The 10,937-nt window shown below is 33.0% G+C and overlaps 1 long non-coding RNA gene across 1 annotated transcript; it reads right to left on the bottom strand.

Moving 5' to 3' along the window:
- Nucleotides 1–2,626: 2,626 nt before the first annotated feature.
- LOC133202589 (uncharacterized) lies at nt 2,627–10,561 on the bottom strand. The gene is made up of 3 exons (XR_009723261.1): nt 10,328–10,561; nt 4,763–4,872; nt 2,627–3,030 (listed from the first exon to the last, which is right to left on the bottom strand). It is a non-coding gene; the product is annotated as an uncharacterized LOC133202589 (long non-coding RNA).
- Nucleotides 10,562–10,937: the final 376 nt, after the last annotated feature.

The raw sequence follows: 10,937 nt of genomic DNA, 5'->3' as shown, positions 1-10,937 counted from the left end.
GTATCAAAAATGTTGTTACCTAAAAGCAGGTCTTGTCTCAAGGAATATGCCTGTAAAATTTGAGAGTCCTAGCACTAACCGTTGAAAAGTTATGGTGAAGGTTAAAGTTTTTTTTTCAAAAGTAAGTCAATTATAAAGGTCAAAATAATGGTGTCTAAGGGAAGGTCTTGTAACAAGAAATACATGTGAAATATGAAAGCACTAACACCAACAGCGACTGTTCAGAAGTTATGGCCAAGCTAAGGTAAAAATTTGGTAAAATTTTGCAAAAGTGGGTCAAACTCCAAGAGATCAAATAAAAGTAGTAGTGTTTATTTATTATAGTGACATGTGTTTAACAAAATAGATAATCACTTACAATTATATCACAATTTACAAACATCTTGATCTGGCACGATGGACCCATATGTCACCTTTAAGATATACTATAATATACTTATATAATGTTTACCGAAAGAAAGGTCTTGTCACAAGGAATACACATGAAATACGAAAGCCATAGCTCCAACCAATCAAACATTATTGACAATGTTTAAGTTTTTTGAGAACAAACGGACAGAAAAACAAGGCATAAACTACATGTATATGCCCCTTAATCTTTGATTATAGGTGTAAAAAATACTAATGCAAAAGGTCTACTATATTATGCAGATTTGTTCACATTGTACCTTAACCAAATTTTGGCCATAATATTGGTTTAAAGTAAAAGAAGGTAAAAATTAGGAAAATCTGTGCAATTTTTTTTTCCACATCAATATCTGAAAACAGAGTTAAAATTCCTTAAAGTTACATGAAATTAGATCTTATATGACTATATGCAAAATCCTGTTTATATGTCTGATAATCCATAAATTATACATGTTATATGTACACATTTTAATATAAAAATGACAGTTATGCAGTACCTCCATAGAGAAGGAATTCACACTCAAATCTAGTAATGAAAAAACTTCCATGTAGGTAGATTTCCAAACAAGAGGCCCAAGGGCCTTAACGATCACCTGAGTACAATACAACAATTTAGAGGATCCATAAACTGATAAATGAAGCTTTGTTGCCCAAAAGCAAGAAAAATAGTATGATTAGCATCAACAAAATAATTGGTCTAGTATCTATCTGCCCCCCCCCCCCCATTTATCACTATGATCATGCAGACTATTAACAAAATGTCTATTTTTTTAACCCCATATTGGCCTCTCTTGGCCTTTAAAGAACATTTAAAAAGATGTTATTTTTGCCTTATTTTTATTCATCCATTATTTCCAAGTCATTAAAACTATGAAAGTACTTTTTGTATTATGCAATAAATATTCTTGCATAATTCTCTTATTCTATTAAGCTTTCAAATACATTTTTTATGTTGATTAATTATCAAAAGTGAATGGCGAAGGGGAATAATTTTGCTCAGCAGAATACAAGTTAATTGAGCCCTGACCATGACCAGAACACTTGACTAAACGGTCAAGGTCTTCAAAATTCTGGTAAAAATACCCTTGCACATTAAAACTTTTACTCTGTTTGCCTTGAACATCCCCAGAAGCATAGAAGATTTTCAAAGAAATGCATTTTCACTATATTATTAAATAAATAAAGCCCCATCTTTACACCAGAACATCTGACCCATTGGCCATGAACTCACAATTCTGGAAGAAGCACCCTTGCTCATCATAACTATACACTTATTTCTTTACTTTATAACCAGTAGTAGCAAAAATATTTTGAAAAAAATTATGCATTTTACTATATAATCAATAAGCCCCCCCCCCCCCCCATCACCAGAACCCCTGACCCAAGGGCCATGAAATTCACAATTCTGGAAGAGGCATTCTTCCTTATCATAACCATGCACTTCCTTTGTTTGAAAAAATACCCAGGAGCATAGAAGATTTTGAAAGAATTTATGCCTTTTCCCTACATAATCAATACAGTCCCACCCTAACACCAGAACCCTGACCCAGGGACCATGAAATTCATAATTTCTGAGGAGGCAGCCATGCTCATCATAACTTTGTACTTAGTTTATTTAATATCCAGGAACAGAAAAGAAGATTTTCAAAGAATTAATGCAATTTTACTATATAATCAATAGAGCCCCACCCTAACACCAGAACCCCTGACCCAGGGGCCATGAAATTCAAAATTTTGAAAGAGGCACTCTTGCTCATCATAACTATGTACTAAGTTAGTTTATTTAATACCCAGGAGCAGAGAAGAAGATCTAGCACCAGAACCCCTGCCCCTGGGGCCATGAATTTCACAATTTTGGTAGAGAGCTCAATGCTTATTACAATCGTGCCAACAGTTTGACTGCTTGATGTCCAGGAGCAAAGAAGAATATTTTTAAAGATTGCATTAATTTTGGTGGTTTTAGCCCCACCCCTCAGGCCCCATGGGGGCAGGGACCATGAAAGAACCATGAAATTCACAATTTTTTTCCCCTTCACCCATAGATGCTATATGCCAAATTTGGTTGGAATTGGTTAAGCGGTTTCAGAGAAGAAGCTAAAAAATGTTCAAATGTTAACACACAGTGCACGACGCACACCGCATAACGACGGACGAAAACAGATAGCAATAGGACACCTGATTGACTTTGGTGACCTAGAAATATAAGCACAAAACAAGACTCAAGTAATTAATTTATTATATTTTTCTGGCATAAACTTTTTTTTTTCTTAAATCAATCCACACAAGAGAGAAATGAAATATCTCTAAATTCCATTAACTTTATATCAGTGTGTTCTTTGTGTGGGATTTTTATCTGCTATTATATCTGTACATATTCTGTAAATCTTGAAATGCTTAAAGACTGATATCATGGACTCTGCTCTCTCAAATTAGATAAACCATCATGTCAAAAGCTTATAGGCTCAGTGTTACAGAACTAATAGTACAGAATTAAGTGATGGCAAAAGGTCTGACAGTCTATTAATCCATCTGAATCTAAACAGATCTTTCTCCTTCTTCAGATCCTCTTCTTTCAAACAAAACTTTTTTCAAAGTTGGTTAAGATGTCATCAATAGGAAGTACTGAAATATAACAAATTTAATATTTCACCTGATTGTTGATGAATTAAATAACACATTACAAGAGGCCCATGGGCCACAGTGCTCACCTTAGTCACCTTGGTCCTGCACATGTAGTGTTCTGGTTCTGAAGAATTTTTTTAAAAATCTCCCTTTTTCTCCCAATGAAAAATGACCCAATATTGTGGCCTCACCTTAGCCTAACTGTTTATAATTAAATTAATTTTAACCCCAATAACATGTCCTGCTGTCCTTCCATCACACTTTGAACTTCATATGCTGATACATATAAATTATTAACGAGAGCTACTCAACAGCATGAACATTTTTTGACCTTGACCTCACTTTTCCTAAATTTTTCTTTAGTTCAGTTTCAAGAGCTATTTAAGATATTTTTTCAAACCTTATATATGTGCTGATACATATTGATAGGATCTATTCAATGTCATAATCATTATTTTACTTGACCTTTCCTTTAACCTTGACCTCACCTTCCTTAAATAAGTGAGTAGCTCAGTTTCAAAGAAACTATTCAAGAGATTTTGATTAATCTTCATATGCTTATACACATTGATAAGGGCTATTCAGTTGCATGAACATTTTTAATCTTGACTTTTTTTCAAATTTGTGTTAAGCTCAGTTTTAAAGAAATAATCATGATATTTTTATCAAACTTTATACACTGAAACATTTTGAAGAGTGTTTTTGAACTGCAACAACAATTGTTGACCATGACTTTCCCTTTGACCTTGATATCACTTTTTTTCTTATATAAGCACATAACTCACTTTCAACAAAACTATTCCAGATACTTTTATGTAAGCTCTGGTACACAATTTGTTGAAAATTCATCAATTTTGTTCATTTTTTTTTACCTTGACTGTCCCAATGACCTTTTCTTTACTTTTATTGTATATGTTTATAAAACTAAGTTTTACAAAAAAAAAACAAAACAAAACAAAAAAAAAACAAAAAACAAACAAACAAAAAACTATTAAAGATATCATCGTCAAACTTCATACACAAATTTTCATGTTGCATTACTAATATACTCTGGGTGGGGATTCATGTCCTATGGACAAACTTCTAGTTAGTAGTATATTCCCGTGCAGATTTTTAATCCCATATTTTGGCTCCATTCTCTCAAAGGGGGTGTTAATTGAATATGAAGCTACACTATGTCAGGGAACTTTCACAGAAGTTTCAACTTTTCTGCATAGTGGTTCTTGAGTAGAAGATTTTCAAATGACACCACCAAACTTTAACTTTTTCTTAATTATCTCCCCTTGGCCCTTCATTTGAATGAATTTAAATCCTCTCCACCCAATACTGCCTTGTGATAAATTGGGTTGATTTCTGGAAAAAAAAAATTGAAAAGTTGAAAATTTAGATATGACACACAACATTTATACATGAAAGACAGATGCCAGACACTCTTTGATCAGAAAAATTCACTTGAGCCTTAGACTCAGGTGAGCTAAATTGTAAATAATTAATTATTGAGTAGATGTCTGTTTTAAACATATCAAAAGAGTGTAAATCTAAATATAGCACCTACTAGATTATGTACATCCTAAAATTTATATTTTCTGCAGAATAAATTTAAAAATATCTCAATGTAAAAATTTGCAAGTACCCATTACATTTCCTTACCCCTCCCTCCCCCCGGGTAAATCTGCCAATGTAATAAATAAATAATTTTTTAATTCTTTGTAGCCATTATTGTCCTTTTTACCTCTGTGTTATCCATAATTCTTTGAGTGGAAAATCTTTTTCTTTCTTTACAACACCGATTTCTTTTCCTTTCTTTAAAACCTGCCTCTAAAAATCAAGACTCTGTTGTTCCTAAAATTAAATGTTCAAATAATTCAAAAACTATAGCATAATTTCTTTTTCTCATGGTGACTGGTGATTGAACAAAAAATGTAGAAATTCTCATATTTAGAACTTTTAATGGCAGTGGCAGGAAAAACAGAAGTGAATTTTTTTTTTTCTTCAAAAGGTCATTGAGCAGTGTCTTTGGCATGATTGGAACAAACTTGAAACTACACTACCTGAGGATGCTTCCATATTTCTTTCACTAATCATGGCTTTAGAAGATTTTTATAGATTTTTCCCCCTATAAGTGGGTACTTTCCTTGAGGCCCCACTCTACCCCCAGGAGTCATGATTTGAACAAATCTGAATCTATACTACCTATTAAGGATGCTTCCATATAAATATCACCAATCATTGCTTTGCTGATCTTGAGAAGAAAATTTTTTAAAGATTTTTTCTATGTATTCTTTTGTAAAACTTTGATCATCCATTGTTGCCCCACCCTAACCCCTGGGGTCATGATTTAAACAAATTTGAATCTACACTACCTGAAGGTCTTTCCACACAGGTTTCATCTTTCCTGGCCCAGTGGTTCTTGAGAAGATTTTTAAAAGATGCCATTAATTTTTTACTAATTTTTAATAACCTCCCTTTAGAAGTACGCATGGCCCTTCATTTGAACAAAATTGATTCCCCTCTACCCACGGATACTTTATGGTAAGTTTGGTTGAAATTGGCCCAGTAGATCTTGAAAAGAAGTCGAAAATGTGAAAAGTTTAAGGATGGTCAAAATGTTCATTTGGCTCAGGTGAGCTAAAACCAAATCCAACACACGAGTGTTGCCTGATTGTGTTTAGTGATTTGTGCAGTTAACTGGTAGTTAATTGAACATACCGGGTAAAATGTAAAAATTAACAATAACATAGCTCTTGCTCATGTTAACAAACAAAGGCTCAAGTTAACAAACATAGGGTCGCCTGCGTTGTGCAGTAGTTAATTTAAAAGCATTTGCTTTAGAGTCACGGAGTAAGGAGTTGATCCTTATGTCGCGGGTTCGAATCCCATTGCGGGAGGTGGAGACCGGTCTTTCTGAATAGACTGTATAAACCTGTGTTGCAGTAGGTGCTGGCACGAAAAAGATCCCTCACTGCTCAATGACCCTGAGTGCAGAGTATAGGTCCATATGAGTGAAAAATTCTCGAGAGGGACATTAAACAACAGACAACAAAGACACAAATATGGAACGCCATAGCTGCCTGAAGGTCATTTTCATATTATATGAGGTGGGATAACCTTTATGTGAAGTGGTTAAGTCATTATATATAGTGGTAAAATCATTATATTCAATGAAAACTTTATTATATGCAGTCGTTTTATCATTATATACAGTGATAAAATCATTATATTCATTGAAAACTTTATTATATGCAGTGGTTTTATCATTATATTCAGTGGCAATGTCATTATATGTAGTGGTTAAATAATGTAATGAAGTGATAATATCGATATATTATGTTGTAAAATCATTATATGCAGTGGTTTTTCCATTATATACATTACTGAAATCTTTCTGTGATGTGATGAATTCAATATATACAGTACAAACATAATTTGTGTGATAAAGCAATCATTACATTGTATGAAGCCCGCTGCATGTGGAGTGCCAAGTTAATTTCATTCAGTGCGACACCTTTACATGAAGTGAAAAATCTATTATGTGCAGTACTAACATCATTATATTATATAGTAAAATTATTATATATATTCCTTAAATCATGCTTTGCAGTGGTAACATCTTTATATGAGGTGGTTAATTAATTATATGATGTTGTTAATTTGTTATATGATGTGGTCAAATCTTTATATGCATTAGTCGTTTCATGTTATGCAGTGGTAACTTCTTTATCATCATCTAAACTGGTCCTTTTATTTAAAAAAAAAATGCGCGGAGTTCCAGTTTAAAGAGTGTTTAAAAATAGGAAACCCAGGCCGTGGCAAATTAAAAGCCGGGGTTAATTCGAGATTTTTCTAATTTCTGATTCTATTATACAGCTTCCTGATTTTATCAACTGTGCTGAAATTTTAATAACTCATTTTTATAGGTTAATGTGTATTCGCTGTAAAAATTGCAGTTAAGTTTAAAATACTTAGTAATTTAGATTTTCTTGGCGATTGTTGATTTCCAAGTTCAGTGGTGGATCCAGGAATCTTGAAAAGGGGGGCACGACAAGTTTTTGGTCGGGGTAGGTAGCCCACAGCCAAACAAAAAAACAACTGATTTATTAAATCTTTTGTATATTTTGGACACAAGGGGGGGGGGGGGTCCCATAGGCCCTCTCTGAATCCGCCCGCGAGGTTTGTAAATCGGTTAGGCAATCAAGTAGACATTTTACGTGTTTTGTTTGTTTGTTGGTTTTTTGTTTGTTTTTTTTTTATTTTTATTTTTATTTTTATTTTTTTATTTTTTTTTTTTTGCCATATTTGACAGAAAGCTAATAAACTTTTAAATTATTCTGATGTTAAAAATTATTCATTCTTTGAAAGGCATTTTTTGAGTGAAATGACACGTTTAAGAAAAACCGGTTCACATAGGCGTCGGAACCGGGGGGGGGGGGCTATTACCCCCTTTTTTTTTACAAAGGTAGACATAATATAGGCATTGAAAATCGGGCGTAGGTCTAGCCCCCCCCCCTCCCCACTTTCATTGTAGTGAAAGAAGGGTAATTGGTAGTGTTTAAACGAATTTGGTACTGAAAGATGTTCGACCCCCCCCCCCCCCAACCCCCCACCCACACCCCCGAAATAGGATTTTCGGGTTTGGAGAAAGAACAATTTTCCTTTTTTTTTTTTTTTGCTTGTCAAGTTTTTTTTTTTCAGGTTTGATTTTTTTTTTCTATTTCAATTAGCCACCCCACTATCAATTTCTTTCCGACGCCAATGGTTCATTAAAATCGGATTTGATCTCCCGGAAGTCAAACATAAAAAATCCGAAATACTTGTTCATTATCTTCATGTCATTTGATAAAATATAAATTAATTAAAGTATTATCACATATACATGTAATTATAGGACTATTAATGCAAAGCCTTGTGTCAAACTTTAATCACACGTAAGTTGCTTGGTTTAAGGATATCCGATCCTCAGCTTTGGAGGATAACTCTTAATTTTATCATTTTATTCAAAAAGGCTAAAATGATTTTAATTTGGTTGTTTGTTTGCTGTTTAACGTCCCTCTCGAGAATTTTTCACTCATATGGAGACGCCACAATTTGCCAGTGGAGAGCTGCAAATTTTGTCCTATACTTGGCACTTACGGCCATTGAGCAGTGAGGGATTTTTTTCGTTCCAACACCTACTGTGGCACGGGACCTCGGTTTATGGCTTTATGCGGTCTCTTACGAAGGACCGGTCTCAACGTCCCACTGTCGGAATCGAACCCGTGATGTAAGGATTGACTCCTTATTCCGCGTCTCTTAGAGCAGACACTCTGATCACCGTGCCACGTTGGCGACGGCAAAGATGAAACTTGAAAATGAAATGTTTTCATGCAGAAATTTTTATTTTAAGCATTTCAATGTGATTTAAGGTTTTCTGAAGTCTTAGAAACAGTCTTATAAATAGTTGATATTAGTAATTTAACACACCCCCCCCCCCCCCCCCCCGAAAGAAGTATTAAACAAATTACATATTTAACGTAATCCAGTTTCCTTCCATCTACTAGCATATAGATACATGTACCAGTGCACATTTGCATATTATGAAATTAGAAATGATTTATGGTGTTTTGCACCAGGTTCTTCCCGGATGATCGGATCTGGTTTAATAATCCTTTTTTTAATATTATATATTTAATAAAGAAATAACTATCAAAAATAAATAGTTTTTTTAGTTAAAATACAGTGTTTAACATCGGAATAATTTTTAAGTTTATTAGATTTTTATCAAATATGTCAAAAAACACACACACACATAAAATATCGCCAACCCAGTCTACCCATTTTACCAACATTGAAATCAACAATCGCCAAAAAAAAAAAAAATCTAAAATACTAAGTACTTATAGCACAATAGATAAAATATTAAATCAGAAAATTGAAACTGCCTACCAATTTTACTTGAAACCAAAAATCGTCAAGAAAATCTAAAATACCAAGTATTTAAATACAATTTTTACAGCGAAAACACATTAGCCTAAAAAAAGAGTCTGAAAATTTTAAATCAGAAATTTGAAAAATCTCGAATAGTCCCGGCTTTTAATTTGCCACGGCCTGGGTTTCCTATTTTCAAACACTCTTTAAACTGGAACTCCGCGCATTTTTTAAAAATGTTTTTGCAAGAGGACCAGTTTAGATGATGATAAAGAAGTTACCACTGCATAACATGAAACGACTAATGCATATAAAGATTTGACCACATCAAATAACAAATTAACAACATCATATAATTAATTAACCACCTCATATAAAGATGTTACCACTGCAAAGTATGATTTTAGGAATATATATAATAATTTTACTATATAATATAATGATGTTAGTACTGCACATAATAGATTTTTCACTTCATGTAAAGGTGTCGCACTGAATGAAATTAACTTGGCACTCCACATGCAGTGGGTTTCATACAATGTAATGATTGCTTTATCACACAAATTATGTTTGTACTGTATATATTGAATTCATCACATCACAGAAAGATTTCAGTAATGTATATAATGGACAAACCACTGCATATAATGATTTTACAACATAATATATCGATATTATCACTTCATTACATTATTTAACCACTACATATAATGACATTGCCACTGAATATAATGATAAAACCACTGCATATAATAAAGTTATCAATGAATATAATGATTTTATCACTGTATATAATGATTTTATCACTGTATATAAAGAAAAACCATTGCATATAATAAAGTTTTCATTGAATATAATGATTTTACCACTATATATAATGACTTAACCACTTCACATAAAGGTTATACCACTTCATATAAAATGAAAATGACCTTCAGGCAGCTATGGCGTTCCATACACAAACATAGGTGTTTGGTGCCATATTAAGAGAAATGTTTTGGTCCAATCATACATAACTACATAAAATCAGCAAATCAAGACAAGTCATCAATAGTCAGACTTTCAACTGACAGTAAGACTCAGTGTAAATGATTTACTGCAGAGAAAATTCAAGCTAAAACTGTAAAATACGAGCATATACTGTTGGTAAAGATATATCTGTTAGTAAAGATATATCATATAATTTATCGCCACTTTATCTACATATGGAACATAAAATCACCATGCAATCTCCATCCCCTATACAAAGGTATAGAGATAATTCGAACTAGTTTCTTCGGAAGCCGTAGTTCAATTACAATATGCTGACAGCTGATTTCTGAGACATTTCCTTTCTTGAATGAATGTAAATCACTTACTTGTACATTAATATCACAAAATCATCTTTACTTACCGGCATACCGCCTGACTTTCACTGGCACTGCCGCACTGTTGATACTAGCACATGGCCTTGAGTCACGTGATTATCTTCGGCAGACAAACGTTTCCTTTTTCAAGCGTCCAAATAATAATCTTACCTTCTCAAAATTGGTGAACGATTATAATTGTGCTGTGCATCAGAATCATACAAACGTTTGATTTTGTCAAGCGTCTAAATAATAATGTTGCATCTTTTCTGGTCGAGATTATTATTGTTGAACATTATAATTATTGTATGATCGATGTGGAATATAATTGTTATAATTTTGAGGCGAAATAAAAATAATGTGTACACATGGACAGACAAGATTATAATTATTAAGAAAGAATAATTATTATAATTTTGAGGCGAAATAAAAATAATGTGTGCAGACATCGACTGACAAGATTATAATTTGGAGGTGTATAAAAATAATGTCTCCGTACTAACTGAAAAGATTATAATTGTAAAGTGAGAATAATTATTATAATGTTGGGGCAGAATAAAAATAATGTGTACACGTTTGGCAGACAAGATTATAATTGTTGCAGGAAAATAATAATGTTGTAAAGAAAAACCAAGATTTTTATTTTTGTATGAGATA

This window comes from Saccostrea echinata, unplaced genomic scaffold, assembly GCF_033153115.1.
Source record: "Saccostrea echinata isolate AGI-Se365-2 ecotype Australia unplaced genomic scaffold, CSIRO_AGI_Sech_v1 ptg000047l, whole genome shotgun sequence".
NCBI classification, from domain to species: domain Eukaryota; kingdom Metazoa; phylum Mollusca; class Bivalvia; order Ostreida; family Ostreidae; genus Saccostrea; species Saccostrea echinata.
The sequence above is the reverse complement of the archived record's forward strand: the minus strand, read 5'-3'. Positions and strand labels throughout refer to the sequence as shown.